We start from the raw sequence: 18,419 nt of genomic DNA, 5'->3' as shown, positions 1-18,419 counted from the left end.
TCTGGACCCAAAGGTTTACTACAGATGGAATCATAAAGCGTTTTGTTATCTACTGCACCAAACTTAGTTTGATACATCTAATGAAATTAAAATGCCTGACTCTTGACAATCTATATTAGTGTTATAAGTACAATTATTATATCTTTTTTTCCCTAACTGCCTTTCACACAGCAGGGTTATGAGCTCTCCCCTTTTGAAGCAGTAAAGCAAATGTGTGGATTAAAACAGTAAATATTCCTGTAAATTGAAGGGAGATTTTTCCTATATTACATCATTTTACAGTCCTTTAAACATAAAATTATTTTTTAAAAAGTAGGAAATCTGTCACCTCAGTATGTTTTTCTTAAATTCACTACCTATCAGATTTTCTTAGTAAACAAGTTTTTAAAATAAACCTCATTTTCTTCTCCTTTAGTTACAGATGAACCTTGTAATTTTTCAAACATACCCAAGAGGGAGCTTGCTGCAGACATACTCTTAGTTTATATAATCTCCCCATAGGAAAAATAAATCAGCAGCTGCTTCAGTGCTCCGTCCTGTGAGAGAACTGAAATTCACTCTCTGATTGGCTTAAAGCTGTAGTCGTCTAAAACCAATCAGACCTCAGCATCACAAACCTTGCCCAGCAACAAGGGAAGCAGATGAGGGCAAGTACTCTACCAAGAATCCAAACCTTAAAATAAAGGTGAAGGATTATACTGAAATATATTTGATGAAACTGAAACATACTCACAATGTCCTCCCAGATTTACAGTTTGAGTAAGTCGACTGCAGGGTTTCTCTGATTAAACAAGGGTCTGTACTACTGCTTTCCAAAAACAGTGAACAAAACAGAAAGTACCTGGATGGTTAAATCAAAACATACACAGACACACACAAACACTATCCTAATTCAAAGTTGTGGACACTTGATGAAGTGTATTTAAAAATGAAACTTAGCACAAACTTGCAAAATATGAAGAAAAGCCCTTTCAGTGGACTTGACATTTCTATATTTGACACAACCACTCCAAATACATTCATACTGTTAACTGGCATTAGTAAAACATTATTCTGAATAATGGGATGCTGGAAATAATTTTTATTCAAATTTGAATTTTCATTAAATGGCTTAAATATTGTCCAGTAGGAGTGACTAATAATAGCTTACTCTAAGTAATCACTTTATGCTCACAATTCCTAGCCTGTTTAGAAACACAACTCTGCTACTTGATTCTTTAAGAACCCATTCTCCATTGAGAAGTGTGATTTTATTTCACACACCCATATTTTACTAGAGAATTCTGTAACAGCCCTGAAAAGAAAATCATGATGAATATGCACAATAAATATTTAAATCTGCTTTACTGTTCACTACCCATTAACGACACTGGTAAACTTGATAATGCAATTGTCCAGTCACTTTGATACTTATCTGCACAAATTTAGTGTAAAGACTTCCTAAATTTTTATCTTAAATACTGGATACATCTCTGTTAATAACTGTTTTTCTAAAACTTCAGTAAAACATAATCACTACTCTCACTACTTGTTTAAAATCCCACAAAGATTTTCATCATGTTTCCATATTTTCTTGCTTTCTACAGGTTTTCTCTCCCAGTCACTGATAAAGCACCCAACAATATTTACTTTAGGATCCAGAATCCCCTGTAGTATAATTCTTCAGTTCTACTAATCTTATCATTCTTCTCCCAATTGCATAAATACACCCTCAAGAGCTATCCCATCATCTTTAAAAAAATGTCAATTGGTGAAATCTGTTATCTAACACTCATTCAGTAAAGTATTAAGTGATCATAATATTTAACACCTCAATAAAGAATTCCTTCTACTTGTCATCAACCTACAAATACCAGCTGCAGTATCAAAATGAAATATTTCCAAACTAAATTTTAAAAAAATAATCAACAAAGGAAACTGGGAGTTTTGCTTTACCAACAATTCCTTGGACAAAGTAGGATCAAATCATGCTCTTGCAATTTTGGTTACATCAAAACCAGAATGGTCACTACAGTTTAACTTATTACATTCACTGCTAAGTTTTGGTAGTCTACATGAAAAAAATGCAAGATGCACTAAAAATCACTTTTCCAACTGAATTTTTTGGATCATTCTGTTATATAGGAAAATTAAAACTATTTAACATGATCCAACAAATGCAATTTTAGATATATTTATCAAATTACACCCCCCTTAGAAAATTAGCCCATTATCTTATTCATCAGGGCCCTAACCACTAGCTTGGCCCCCTCACCAAACTCTACCACCTATGCAGGTAATAGTGAAGTTACAGAAGCCCATGTCTTAATTTTTTTGGGAATTTAAACCAGTAGTACAAAAGTATTTTTCACAGTTTGCCTGGGTGAATCAAAACACCCAGAATGATTTATAGGACGTTGAAAGATGTAAATCCTTCAAATGCCAGGAAATAGCTCTAACTTTTCTTAGTGACCCAACGTAACAAGAAAAAGTGAAAGTTTACTTTCTGTTTATTAGCTAGCTTTCACTAATACTGGGGCAGCAACTCTCATCCTCAAAATCTTACTGGCTAGTAACATTCTTCTTTCTAGGTCATAGGCTAAAGGAGCAGCACCCTCACTGCAAATCTAGGTCTTATGGCAAAGGGAAAAGACCACAATGACAGAACCATGTAATATACCAGGATTTTAAAGCTATCTCTTACACACAGTATACACCAGTTTCACGCACAGTCTACTGGTTAAAGCCACATTAGACATTAAGGGGGTGGGGGTGGAGAAGTAAAAAGCAGTTATTGGAAAACACTTCATGTCACATGGCAAAAGGCATAAATATGTAGTCTTCTTGCAAGAAAAAATAATAATGGTGAAATCTACCACACTTTAAAAAAATACATAATTATAAAAAGTTTGACCTACCAAGGATTTCTAAACTAACAAAACTAGGTCTATTCAATGTCTGTTCCAACATTAGCATAAGTTGACATACGATAAAATCACCCTATCTAGATTTCATCTCAAGTGTAAAACTGAGGAGATCAGACCAGATGCTTGCTAAATTCCATTCTAGCCCAAAGTTTATATTATTTTGCAAATGTCTAGCCATACTAATTTTCTTTTATAATTCAATTTTCATTATAAAATACTGTTAACATGCAAAATATAACAACCAAAACAATCAGAAATAAAAAACAAAGCCTTCTGTATAACACTACCAGACAGCACACTCCTTCTCCATCCCCAACTCCTTAACACAAAATTAAGCATAATCTGAATTTGATGTTTATTATTTTTAGGCATGCCTTGTATTTTTTCTTTATTATGAATTCCCCTTTTCGTTAACTGAACAACATACTTGAAAGGGAGAAAAAGACACTGACACTTATCAAGGGGCACTTATATGTCAGACACTATACCAAGTCATATTCTTTTCTCATTTATTTGACAACTTAGATCAATTCATGTTTACATATGATCTGAATGAAAACATCAATGACCATGCTGCTATCACGCATTTCTTTACACAGTAATTTTATCTTGGTAACGTCAACCAGACACCCAATTCAGTAAAAAGTTGTTTTCATTAGCACTGATTGCCCTTCTTATACACTTCATCCTTTAAATTTCACTACCCCGGGTGTTCTGTTTTCTCAGAATGTTAAGCAATAAGTAACCAACAGATGATCTCTGAATAACACAGGTGTGAACTGCATGGGTCCACTTATATGCAAATATTTGAGTATAGTACTGTAAATTTATTTTCTTTTCCTTATGATTTTCTTAATAATATTTCCTTTTCCCTAGCTATACTGTAAGAATCTAGTATATGATAAACATAACATATAAAATATGTGCTAACTTATGTTATCAGAAACTCTTTATGTTATCAGAAAAGCTTCCAGTCAACAGCAGACTTAGTAGTTAAGTTTTGGGGTAGTCAAAAGTTATATGCAAATTTTTTACTGCATTAGGGATCGGTGCCCTATCAACCACATTGTTCAAGAGTAAAGTATATATGGTATTTGCCCCAATTTTCTTCTGTTTGAAAATGGAGAAATCATTCAATATAATCCTAAATTATATTGTAATTGCACAGAGTAAATGCAATCTGATCATAGGACACTTAATTTTACCCAACCTGCAGACTAGTTTATATATTAGCCACAACAATACTACCAGCAGGATCCTAAATATTCAATTATCTTCTAAAAGTAACTTACCCATAAGTCATCCTAGCAAATTCACTCAACAAACTCTAAGAGAATTTCTTCAACCTTATAAAAGGAATTTAGAAAAAGCCCAAAACTAACATCACACTTAACAGTGAAAGGCAGAAAGCTTTTGCCCAAAGATCAGAACAAGACAAAAATCCCTGCTCTTACCACTCCTACTCAGCAATGACCAGAGGCAATTAGGCAGGAAAATGAAATAAAGGAATCTAACTTGAAAAGAACAAAGTAAAGCTATCTCTATTCTGAATGACAAAATCTTCTATAGGGAAAACTGAAAGAACACAGTAAATGAGTTTAGGAGGTTGCAACATATAAGACCAATATATAAAATCTACTGAATTGCTATACAGATGCAATCAATAATTCAAAAGTGAAATTTAAAGAACAATTCTTTTTATAATAGCATCAAAAAGTAACAAACTTAACAAAAAGAAGTGCAAAACTTCATTCTCTGAAAAACTATAAAACACTGTTGAGGAAATTAAAGAAGACCTAAATAAACACAAAGATAATGCATACTCCTGAATCAAAAGGCTTGATATTAAGATGCCAAAACTCAAAATTGATCTACTGATTCAAGGTAATCCCTATTAAAATTCCAGCTTTCTTCTTTGCAGAAACTGACAAACTGATCCTAAAATTCATATAGAAATGTGATTCAAAATAGCCAAAACAATCTTGAAAAACAACACTGAAAAACTCATTCTTTGTATTTTCAAATCCTACTACAAAGCTACAGTAATCCTGTCAATGAGACACTGCTTACAAAAAGGACAGACATATAAATCAACAGAATAGATCTCTCAGTCAAGAAATAAATCCTCGTATTTATTTGTAGTCAACTAATATTTGAAAAGGGTGCCAAGAGCATTCAATGAAGAAAGAATAGGATTTTCAGCAACTACTACTGGGGACTACTAGATAGCCACAGGCAAAAGAATGAATTCAGACCCGTCTTCTCATACCATATATAAAAATTAACCTCGAATAGCTCAAAGACCTGAATTTGAGAGCTGGAAGTTTTCAATCTTAAAAGAAAACATACATATAAATCTTAGCATAGGCAATAGTTTCTTATATATGACCCAAAGAAAACAAGCAACGAAAGAAAAAAAAAAGATTAACTGGACTTCCATCAAAACTTAAAAACTTTTATGTTGCAAATGACACATCAAGAAAGTGAAATAACTCACACAATGGGAGGAAATACCTGCAAATAATGTACCTTATAAGAGACTTGTACCTACTAGAACATACAAAAACTGTTACAACTCACTAATAAAAATATAAATAACCCAATTTAACAATAAGCAAAGTACTTGATATTTCTCCAAGATATACCAATAAAAAATAAACATGAAAAGATGCTTATCATTAGTCCTCAAAGTAAGGCAAATCAAAACCACAATGAAATAACACCAACATCAAGAGAATATAACAAGTGTTAGCAATGATGTAGAGAAATTAGAAACTTCATACAATGCCGGTGGAACTCTTAAAACGAAGCAGCTGCTTCGGAAAAATCTGGCAGTTCCTCAACATGTTAAACATGGAGTTGGCATAAGATCCAGCAATTCCACTCCTAGCTATATACCCAAAAGAAATAAAAACAAATATCCACAAAAAAACCTGTAAACTAATGTTCACAGAAATACTATTCATAATACCCGAAAAGTGACCATTCATAATAGCCAAAATAACCCAAATGTTCAATGATAGATGTGGTCTATCCATACAATGGAATATTATTTGGCTATAAAACAAATGAAGTACTGATAAATGTTACAATATGAATGAACCTTGAAAATATGCTGAGTAAAAGAAGCCTGTCACAAAAGGCTACATATTGAATGTTTCCATTTATATGAAATGTCCAGAATAGGCAAACCTGTAAAGACAGAAAGCACATTAGTGGTTGCCGGGGGTTGGGGAATTGGGGAGGAAATGAAAACTGTCTGCTAAAGGCTACAGGGTTTCTTTATAGGACAATAAAATTTTTCTAAAATTAATTGTGGTAAAAGATGCAAATTCTGAAAGTAATTTTTTTTTAAAGATTTTATTTATTTACTTGACAGAGACAGAGAGATCACAAGTAGTGAGAGAGGCAGGCAGAGAGAGAGGAAGAAGCGGGCTCCCTGTTGAGCAGAGAGCCCGATGTGGGGCTCGATCCCAGAACCCTGAGATCATGACCTGAGCCGAAGGCAGAGGCTTAACCCACTGAGCCACCCAGGTGCCCCTGAAAGTAATTTTTTAAGAATTTATTTATTCAGGGGCTCCTGGGTGGCCATTAGGTCATTAAGGCAGTTGTTAAGCCTCTGCCTTTGGCTCAGGTCATGATACTGGGTCCTGGGATGGAGCCCCACATCAGGCTCCCCCTCCCCTCTCTACTCATGTTGTCTCCTACTGTCTCTGTGTGTTTCTCAAATAAGTAATAAAATGTTTTTTTAAAAAAGATTTATTAAAAAAAGAAGATTTGGGGGGTTGCCTGGGTGGCTCAGTTGGTTGGGCAACTGCCTTCAGCTCAAGTCATGATCTTGGAGTCTTGGGATTGAGTCCCACATCAGGTTCCCTGCTCGGCAGGGAGTCTGCTTCTTCCCTCTCACGCTCGCTCGCTCTTTCTCTCTTATTCTCTCTCTCTCTCAAATAAATACATAAAATCTTTTTAAAAATTTATTTGAAAAAAAAATTTATTTGAAAGAAAGAAAAAAAGAGCACATGCACAAGTGGGGAAAGGGGTAATGGAAGAGGGAGAGCATCTCAAGCAAACTGTTATGATGTGTGGAGCGCTCCAACCCATGAGTCTGACATCATGATGTAAGCCAAAATCAAGAATCCAACACCCAACCAACTGAGCCACACAGGCATCCCAACTATGTAAACCACTGAGTTGTATACTTTAAACAGGTGAATTGTATGATATATGGATTATATCTCAAACCTGTTGTATAAAAAAAGAAACAGCAGAACTACAGTTAATTTTTTGTCATTGTTTGTTTTTCAGGTTTTTTTTAATTTTTATTACCTCACCCTCCTCTACTAGGTCATGCTTTCAACACAGACAAAACAACAATACCAAGAGAACTGACTGTTGGGTTATACTTTAGGGAGTTTACATTTCTGGGCCAAGAAGTATATTTATAATCATACCAGTGATGAAAGGCAATATACATAAAATAATGGCAGCCTTATTCTCCTGTGCTAAGCTTAAATAAATCAGTTATTCTTTCTCTGTCCTAAATGGAACAACTCTGTAGTATGCTTATCTCATAGGATGATAATAATGCACATGAGATACTCATATATCATAATAAATAAATAAATAAAGATTTATCAACCAAAAAATCAAACAGTTATCAAGTATGATGCAAATAAACACTCCATGTATATATATTAATAGAATCTTCTACACATGGAAAGTTAACAAAAGAATTAGAAAGTCTTAAGTAAAACAGAAGCATTTGCTTCTACTACAAACTGGCACTATAATCAAAGAACCTTATATGTAATAAGCGTTGACAGATTTGTTTTAAAATGAGGTATACTTAGTGAACTTTAGTGAACTTTCTAGAATTACATAAAGTTTTGTCACTTTTCATCACCACTGTCTTTATTCAAAATGATGGTCTTGCATTACTGCGTTTTCCAATACTTTAATGCACCTTTTTAGAATTAACTATTAAAATGGACTATAATATCTGTATTAATATACTGTTTAACAAAACACTTTGGCACATCTCATGTGTTCAGTATAAGATTAAAATATTTTAAGTGTCCACAACTCTGTTGTCAGAAAACATTTTTTAAAATGCTGGCATCGTTATGATGTGCATCAGAGGTAATTTAACAAAAGAATGAAAAATAAAGTAAGTATTCTGATACAGTATTAATAAGTATATAGTGTCTGGCACATAGTATATATTTAGTAAATACTGGCTAAAAGAATGAACTATATACATATAAGTAATACCTAAAATAATTCTAAAAACTAAATTACAGGGTGTCTGGGTGACTCAGTGCATTAAGCGTCTGCCTTTGGCTCGGGTCATGATCCCAGTGTACTGGAATCAAGCCCCATATCAGGCTCCCTGCTCAGCGGGGAGTCTGCTTCTCCCTCTTCCTCTCCCTGCTTGTTCTTCTTCTCTCAAGTTTGCTATCTAAAATAAATAAATAAAACTAAGGGGAAAAAAATTAATTATCCTTTTAGGAAGCAAAGATAGCAACCTACAATATTTTTGACAGAACTGTAAACTAACATGCCAGCAAGTTCACAGACAGCAGGTGTACATACAGAGGACAACCTTTCTTTGGGGACTCAGGATGCTTATTTACTAACAAAAAGTAACAATATTACCCACTTACACAATGCTACCTCAGAAAAAGTGCAATACATAGCATTATTAAAATTAATCAAATCTGACATGAGGGCTTTTTGAAGCCTTATAAAATTTGTTTAGTTTGATTACATTATTTCAAAAAATATCATTTTGAGAGAAATTTATTTTTGCTTATTACCATACAATGACAACCTTCTCTAAAATAATGCACATACCCAAAGGGAGCCCACTGCAGCCATCTTATCAGTTCTCTCATAGCAACAGAAACGGAAATACAGTTTGCATAGTCACTGTGGTTGGCTAGAGAAAGCAGGTTCACGTAACCACTCAGAAAGCCAGAAATTGGACAACCATAAAAGGAGAAATTTGAAATCTGCCTGGCAACAGCCTAAAAATAGAATACACTAGTATAAATCCCAGAATAGATGTAAGAGCAAAACTACCAGCATAAACTTTATTTTCTTGGGGGAAAAGATGTGTCTTGCATTTCATCATCTAAAATACTAACTTGGCATCTTTTTTTACTAGATGGCAATTAAAGAAAAAATAAACACTAAACTATGGGCCACTTCAAATTACATGTCACTGTTCATATTATTTTATTTATATATACGTATTTGTGTGTGTGTATATGTACATACATGTTAAGTACTTTCCTTCTTTAGGAGAATGATGAGGCATTTTAATCACAGCTTTAAAACATTCAAAGGTCTATAAAATCTATCTAAGTCTGAACAGCACTGCATTTTTTTTCCTATCCCTTATGCCTGAATTAATTTGGGAATCTGAGTTATAGGTACAAGGCCATTTACTCTGTATTAAAAATACAAAGATTAAATAATTTATCAAAGCAGACCTTTTTTTTTTTAAGATTTTTATTTATTTATTTATTTGACAGACAGATCACAAGTAGGCAGAGAGCCAGGCAGAGAGAGAGGGGAGGAAGCAGGCTCCCTGCTGAGCAGAGAGCCCGATGCAGGACTCAATCCCAGGACCCCCAGATCATGACCAGAGCCGAAGGCAGAGGCTTTAACCCACTGAGCCACCCAGGCGCCTCAAAGCAGACCTCTAAATAGAGTGGGGATTATGCCTTTTTCTTTTTTAAAACATATTTGTTCAAACATATAGTAGTACCTTTCATACAGTAGGCATTCAATGTTTTTCTTAAATTAATAAAAACCAATTATCTTATTGTTCCTGTCAAGTAAACATTAAATTAACATGTGTTATTTTTGATTTTTCAATTTTGCCTAAATGGGATAATGCTAGAGTTGACAATGTCTTAACATTTCTTGCTGTTATTCCAGATAACAAAACCTATTTCATCATTCTAAACCTTTTAACCTAATAGTGCTTAATATACATGTTTCTTTGTACATTACAAATTTACTCTGTAGTACATTTTAATTTCTAAAGATCACAAACTACATGCAGTCTAATGCAGTAACTACAAAGACTGCTGGCTAGTAAGAAATAACCAAATCATAAAAGGGGAGGGGAGAAAGTAATATATCCTTTTAATCTAAACATTTAAAGATAGCTAGATTTTTTTTTTTAAAGATAGCTAGATTTTAAAATGAAGTTCGACCAATCTTTTGAAAGCATAAATACTATTCTTTTAAACACTGGTCTAAGTGGAAAAGTAACTGAGTTTATTGACTTTTCTTACTGTTGTACTCATATGTGTCTTGGATGTCCAAAATCTAACTACAACTGTATTCACAGCTTCAAGATCATTTAAATCTTTTGTATAGATAGATCTTGTTTACTTATCTGAACAAATAAACTATAATCCTTATCACAAAGGAAAGCAATTATGAGTAGCAATTAGTGTAGAAGAACGTAACAAATGGGTCAAACTTGGTATCAAGGCACTACAAGTGGGAAAAATTATTTTATAATTCTAGATATATAAATCAAATATTTTTTAAATATTTTTTAAAGATTTTATTTATTTATTTGACAGACAGAGATCACAAGTAGGCAGAGAGGCAGGCAGAGAGAGTGGGGAAGGCAGGCTTCCTGCTGAGCAGAGAGCCCGATGTGGGGCTCGATCCCAGGACCCTGGGATCATGACCTGAGCCAAAGGCAGAGGCCTTAACCCACTAAGCCACCCAGATGCCCCTGAAATATCATTTTAAATATAAATCTCAGCACTTTGTATTTTCTTAAATATTACTTAAAGCAAATATAATACTTTTTCTAAAAGTGCACTTATAATTGCCAGTTTTATTTCAAGAGAACAGAAAAAGCACGCGTTTGAAGAATAATATTCAAAATAGCCATACATCTTATCACATACCAAGCTGAATGGGGGGCAGGTACTGAATAATCAATGACACCTCAGTGTTAATTAATTAGTACAGCAACTAAAATGCCCTGGAGAAGTTTAGACAGTTCCAGAAACTTTACCTTTCACTTCTCCATTCTCTTCTCCTTCTCTTGGCCCTCTCCCTCAAGAACTCATAGGAGTTTAAAATGTCGGCTGAGAGCCAGATGTTCGGGGGCTCCAGCCTAGGTGTACAAAAGTGTAGTTTTAATAACAAACATAACTAAAGGAAGAACCCTAATCTTCATATCCTTAGGCAAACTCAAATTCCTCTTTGTACTTACTATTTTTCTTTTCTATTGCAAAGCAATATTGTTGGTATGTTATTCCTCCTTGCAGATTTAATTAGAACTTTATTTACCACAACTTTTTTGGCTGATCACAAAAAATCTGCCCTCCTTCAAAAAAAAATAAATAAATAAAATAAAGTCTATCCTTCTTCAGTTAGAATTTAAGAAAAAAATTGTGCTTTTGAAGGCAAGCTCTCTCCTGGGCATGCAAGTCAGAATGGACCAGCACCACCCTCATGGAGCAAACAAAGAAAAATTACATTCCATTCTAAAATTTTTCTCACTAATGATGCACAAAAATACAATCTATCTATTTCTAGCAAATACTCCTAAGAAGCTTACTTTCACAGGCTGGATTATCAGAAGCTATTATCAACAAACAGTTCATGATGCAATTTAAGAAAATACAGAGTTCCTTCATCCCAAACCATGAATTATCACTGTGTTTCATCTTTTAGAACTTAAAAAAACCTGCAGAGATCTAACCAAAAACCACTACACTTTGGAAATTCCTTTAACCTTTCTCCTCCTAACCATCATAGCAAATGAACCAATTTCTCTCTGATTGACTCATGACCACAAATACACTGAGATCTCATCTTCTTCTGTTCTCACCCACCTGTTCCTACTGGTTGTGCTTGTTACTGAATTCAGTTGTACATTTTTACTGCAAGTTATAGAATATAAATGAATTTTGTGTAAATTAATGAAATATGAGTGCAAAAAAAAAGCTGCTAGATACACATCAATAAGAGAGACTAATGCAGGAAAAAAAAAAACATGTCAGGGGACTATTGGTTTAGATAAATCATTTAATAACACCTTTGGGTCTAAAGTTTTCCATCTGGAATAAATAGAAATTAAATTAGAAGACCTGAAAGGATCCTTTAAGTTTTGATTCTTTAATAAAATTTTAATAAATTCCACTCCAAAATGTACTGTTTTAATGAGAAATTATAAAAGTTGATTGGGTTTTTTCATGTTTTCAATATTCATCAAATACCTACATGGTCACTATTATAACTTTAAAGATACTCTAAAGAAACAATGTGACTAAAAGTATAAAACATCCTGTAAGATGAAATTGTTACCTCATGGAGATTTTAATTTAGATGTGGAAGAGAAATAACGGCAGTAATACAATACGTGGATATCTTTCTATATGAATGACCGTGAAAATTAGGAGTTTTCCATTTTCATTAACTATCATCTCTCCAAAATAGATTATTTTTAATAATCAAACTTGAGCTTTCAAATGTGTCATTATAAACAAAACCTCTACAGAACCCTTTTTAAGTCTTCCTGATAGAGCTAGTATGAACTTTTATAAACCAGATTGCTAAAAACTGACTATGCATAAAGAATTACTCAAATTCATCTGAGAGAGAAAAGAGTATGCCTTTCCTTACAATTTCAATTTCACTTCTGCTCATAACCCTATTTATAATTCAGTTACATCCACAAGACTTCACAAGTAGTTGCTAAGCAACAGGAACATGCTGAGTTCACAGCCATTGAAATCTGGCTCTCTGCCACATGAAAATATTTAACAGAGCCTAGAGCCTCCAGAATTTACAAAATGAAGAAGAAAAGGAAAGAAAAGAAAAAGAAAGAAAAATTCCAAAAAGATACAATAATAGAGTAAGCTACCAAACTAAAAAAGAGTCACATATTCAGATCAAGAACTTCATTTTGGTATTTCCAAATATTTATTATATTTCTCCTTAAATATTTTACATCATATTTTTAATGTTAAAATTCAGACTCCGAAGTTATTCTCTTGGGGAAGAGAAGAAATACAATTAGCTGTATCGCTGTTAAAGGCATAATAACTGACTTAAAAAATATATTGTGCAAAGAATAGCCCTTGAAGAGACTAGAACAGTCTGTGGGACATGACTGAAACTTTCAATGTTGGGTTTTTAAGGCCAGGAGACAAGAAACTACACATTTTCTCCAAAGTCCTTTACCTTCCTACGCCTGGTTAACTACTGAAAGAAAAGGTAATTTTTTTTTTACCCAAAACTGGACTGTTTTCTAATTTTAAGCACCTCTAATAATTGAAAAATTAAAAAGCATATATAAAAATTTATTCACAACTCAAAATGGTTACAAAAATTAACTCATTTTTCAACAGATATTCAAAGGGCACTGAATATGTTTCTATACTCATTCATTGATAAAAATTAAAATTAAGAACATAAAGATTGCTCCTTACACTGATAAAGGCTACTTCAAACCAATGGGAAACTTTATATTCAGTGGTAAAATACCACAGCTATTTCCATTCACGGCAAAACCAAAAAGTGTGATAATATATTCAATACTGTCTACAAATCCTACCAAAGCAGTAAGAGCTCAAACACAGTAAGATGATACAATGAAGAAAACACTTATTTCAGAATAGTAAGAAAAAGATATCTAGAAACATTAACATATATAAAAAATTCAGTTATAAAAATATGTAAAATATTAGAGCTATGTTGGACATAAGGCTTGATGTAGAAAAATATCAATTCTTCCTGGATGAAAATTATTAGAAGTAATTCTAGCCAAAATGTCACCTAGTTATTTTTATATCATAACAAACTTTTGAAATTAATCTGTTAAAAAAAAGGCAAAAACAGTAAGAAAGCTGAAAGTCAAAAGGAAAAAAAATGCTTATCCTCTGAGATGTGAGAGGATATAACAAAGCAGTAATTATTGTCTTAAGTATTTAGAGATGAGTACAATAAATTATCTCGAAGACAGAAACAAGCAATACAGTATCTGATAGAAACAACATCACAAATTAACATGGATTAAGTGGATTTTAAATAAATGGTTAAAAATGGGTCAAAATAGCAGTTGAGCATACCAGTACAACAGCAAACAGACTAGATATGAAATAAAAACTTTCAAAGGTGCAGAAAGCATTACAAGTAACCACAAATTTTTAGAAATACTTGAAAACTAAAAAACACACTGATATGGAATTAGTATCCAGAATAAAAAAGAACACCTATTAGTGAATAAAAAGAATAAACAATTCAAAATAAAAATTAAAAAGCATAAACAGGGAATCACAAAACAAACATAAGGAAAAAAGTTCAACTTCACTAATAATCACATAAAGACTACACAAAAAGTGTAGTAGATTTTTACACATCTTACATTTTACAACTATTTAGTTAGCAATAACATACAGTAGTGAGTAGTCTCATACACAGCTGGTAAAAGATCATTGCCACAGCCATTTTTAAAGGCAAATAGGCAAAAACTGTGCACCACTTGGATACACCAAAGACATTCTGAGATATCTTAAGATACACTAACCTACTGGGGTACCTGGATGGCTCAGTCAGTTAAGCGTCCAACTTTTTTTTTTTTTTTTTAAGATTTTACTTATTTATTTGACAGAGAGAGAGAGACATCACAAGTAGACAGAGAGGCAGGCAGATGGAGAAGGGGAAGCAGGCTTCCCGCTGAGCAGAGAGCCCAATGTGGGGCTCTATTCCAGGACCCTGAGACCATGACCCAAGCCAAAGACAGAGGCTTAACCCACTGAGCCACCCAGGTGCCCCAAAGTCCCTAGTTCTTGATTTTAGCTCAGGTTATGATCTCAGGGCTGTGAGATCAAGCTCCTCATTGCGCTCTGCACTGGGTGCAGAGTATGCTTAAAATTCTCCCTTTTCCTCTCCTTCTGTCACTACACTGTTCTCTAAAAAATAATAAGTTTTTTCAAAAAAGACAATTTACATTTTTAAAAAAGAAGCATATAAGGATACCTACTGCTGCACCAAAACAGCAAAAATACAAATTGCATTTGTTTAGTTTGTGGACAAAGACAAGTGGGAAAAATAAATTCCTTTTTGTAATCCAGAACTCATTGTTCAAGTATGAGTTTTGATATAGATAAGAAGGAATATGATACCTAAAAAGCATTAAAGTGACAAGAGCATTCATAAACATGGAGGTTGGCTCTAGGACTACAGGATTACTAAAAGCATAGGATTTAAGGGAAATCTCAGCTATATTGAATTAGTATTCTAATTTTAATGTTGACTTGAAACAAAGATGCCTCCTTTCTTTAGGCTTTACAATGGAGAACACAATGTCTGGACTTAAAATTATTGGCATATCCCAACAATCTATACAATTTTAGGGTGTGACAGTTTAGGAATGAATATGATTTGAACTTACTCATGTTCAAGGGTGTCTGAAATTGAGAACCACGCAGATCCTAAACATGGCCCTAAAGTAAACTGCTTAAAGAAGTTGGATCCCAAAAATTGGAAGGGGGGAGTTTTTGAAGTATGATCATATTGAAGTGGAAATAAAGAAGCCCATCCATGGGACGCCTGGGTGGCTCAGTTGGTTAAGCAGCTGCCTTCGGCTCAGGTCATGATCCCAGAGTCCTGGGATGGAGTCCCACATCGGGCTCCTTGCTCGGCAGGGAGCCTGCTTCTCCCTCTGCCTCTGCCTGCCTCTCTGTCTGCCTGTGCTCGCTCGCTCTCTCTCCCTCTGTCTCTGACAAATAAATAAACAAAATCTTTAAAAAAAAAAAAAAGAAGCCCATCCAAAAAACAAACAAACAAACAAACTGTGGAATGACTGACAGTGACAACTGTGGATTGAACAAAGGTTCTTTTTAAAAGGGCTATTTTGAGGATTATGATTCTGACTTCACAGAAACTAGGGAGACTAACACTGGAAGGAGTCAGATGTGAAATTCCTTAAATAACAATTTCTTGACTTTAAATTAAAAAAAAATACAGGCAAATATAACATCCATCACTAAGAAAATAGCTTTTAAAAAATACTGTGCCTACTTAATAGCTTTGTGGCCCTGGGCACATTACTTAACCTCTCTGGGCCAGTTATATGGAGATAATAATAATATTTACCTCACTGAACTATAGGACTGAGTGAGTTTAGGATTAAAAGACTAGCAACCTGGAAAACAAACAAACAAAACATACTGTGAAGAATCCTCACTAAAGAACACTGAAAGTTAAGAATGTAGATTTCTGTCATGTGCATGAATATAAAGTGTACAACAAAGCAGCTGCAGAATTCTTAATGCAAAAAGCTGAAGCCAGACATACCTTTTTGAATACCGGAACTATCATTTCCTAGCTAAGTTACCTGTTCAATAATATATCCCTCCTTTGCTTCAGTATCCTCAACTATGATACTAAAAACTCTAACACTGCCTCTCCTCATGCCACTTCTCATTAAAATGTCACAGGGGTTAAATGGGATAATAAAATAGAAAGTACTCAGATGCATAAGTAGACAATAAATTGTTTTCAGGTTTTATATGCCATTGTGTTAAACCCACACACACAAAATATCATTTCTAAACATTAATATAGGCACGCAAGCGATATTTTAAAGTCTGGAAGGATAAATGTCTAACTAATTTATAGTGGTTGATATGGCAAAAGACAAATATATAAATACCAAGTTTCACTTAGATGTGCCAGTTCGAACTTTCACAATGAAGATATATTCATGTAACTTGTATCTTAACAGTTAAACTCATTCCACTTCCCCAATCTCTTCCATGCTAATAATAAGCCAGAGTAGCAACGACATTTATAAGTGTAATTAGTTCACCCACCAAGACACTAAACTCCAGAAGAGACAGAGAAATTACAATCCAAAAGATAAATTCCCAGCATTTTCCATAAGCAGCAAGTTACAAGTACCACTTCCCAACCTCTCACGATCATTTCAGTCAGCATCGACCCCAAGTAAAACAAGAAATCTCAAATACAAAAATAAGTATAATCACAAATAGATGCCAAACCTTTCAAACAAAAGAACTAGTTACTTAGTAGAATGAACACAAAACATTTTAAAATAATATATTAAATATTCTGAAAAGGTACTATACCCACAAGAATAAGCAGATATGAAAAGAAATGAATCTGAAATCTTAGAAATTCAAAACAAGAGCTGCATGGACACAGCTGAAGTGAGACATAGGTAATCAAGACCCAACGTTCTCTCAAAATATTACACAAAGGAAAAACAGAAAAGCTAAGAGATGGGGAACATATCCAGAAGCAGTAAGTTTCACTGAAGATGAATTTTAGAAAAAAGAACTAAGAATAAAAGAAAATAAGAGAAAGAATTCAGAGTTAAATTTTTAAAAGTATATAAAAAGGGGCACCTGGGTGGCTCAGTTGTTAAGTGGCTGCTTTCAGTTCACGTCATGATCCCAGAGTCCTGGGATCTAGCCACAAGTAGGGCTCCTGCTCCACTAGGAAGCCTGCTTCTCCCTCTCCCACTCCTCCTGCCTGTGTTCCCTCTCTTGCTACTACCTCTCTATCAAATAAATAAATAAAATCTTTTTTAAAAAAGTATATATATGCTTTCCATAGAACAGGTCCACTCATTATACCAAAACAGACTAAATTAAAACAAGCAAAAAACAAACAAAAAACAACAACAAAAAGAAACCTAAAACCTAGACATAATGTGTGAAGACTTCAGAAAACCAATTTGAGGAAATATTAATAACTTAAGAGTAAACGATCAGTTAACTACAAAGGAGTAAGAATTAAAATGACATCAGACTTGTCATCAGCAATACTGAATGCTAAAATAAACAACAATATCCTCAAAGTTCAGAGGAAAGGTTATTTTTAGCCTAGAATTCTATTGCCAGAAAAACTAGCAATCAACAGGATAAAGAAATAAAGATATTATTTCTGAGCAAAGACTGACAAAATGGTCCCTTGCTAAAACAATTACATAAAAATATAGTACAAATTCAAGACTCAAAAGACCCTAATAAATGGGGGGAAAACTCAAATTAGGGAACTCATATAATGCTCCAAAGGAATCATCAATGCTCCAAAAAACAAGTAGAACTCATGGGCTGGCTGAAATAATTGAAGATCCATCATCTTTAAAATAAATAGTCTGGAATAAAAATCCCAGATAATTATTTGATGGGAGTTAGCAGACTTAGGGGCTGTGAAATGTGGGGCAAAAATAAAGAAAACTGTCAGTCTAAAAATAACTTACCAGGTTTCAAACTGGATAAAGCGACAAAAATAGCAGATATGCATTATAAAAAAGATACAAGTTATAATAAAAAAGCATAGAAAGGTTAAAAATTCAAAGGACAGAAAATGATACACTAAGCAAATGTTAACCAAAAAAAGGTAAGTATGTATATAAAACCTATATATAACATGTAAAAAATGATTCAAATTGAAGATCAAGTTGCTGGACAAAAAATATATATATATTTCCTATAG

General features: G+C 33.7%; 1 protein-coding gene and 1 non-coding gene across 2 annotated transcripts in view; one reads left to right on the top strand and one right to left on the bottom strand.

Annotated features, from left to right (window-relative positions):
• Positions 1-18,419, bottom strand: part of LOC122891294 (activating transcription factor 7 interacting protein) — a 121,379-nt gene that overhangs the window by 71,928 nt on the left and 31,032 nt on the right. The gene's annotated exons all lie outside the window — the stretch shown is intronic.
• LOC122892851 lies at positions 14,959-15,072 on the top strand. The gene has a single exon (XR_006381524.1). It is a non-coding gene; the product is annotated as a small nucleolar RNA SNORA40 (small nucleolar RNA).

The sequence above is a fragment of the Neovison vison genome, chromosome 12 (genome assembly GCF_020171115.1).
Source record: "Neovison vison isolate M4711 chromosome 12, ASM_NN_V1, whole genome shotgun sequence".
In the NCBI taxonomy this organism is placed as follows: domain Eukaryota; kingdom Metazoa; phylum Chordata; class Mammalia; order Carnivora; family Mustelidae; genus Neogale; species Neogale vison.
This window is presented reverse-complemented; position numbering and strand designations above follow the sequence as displayed.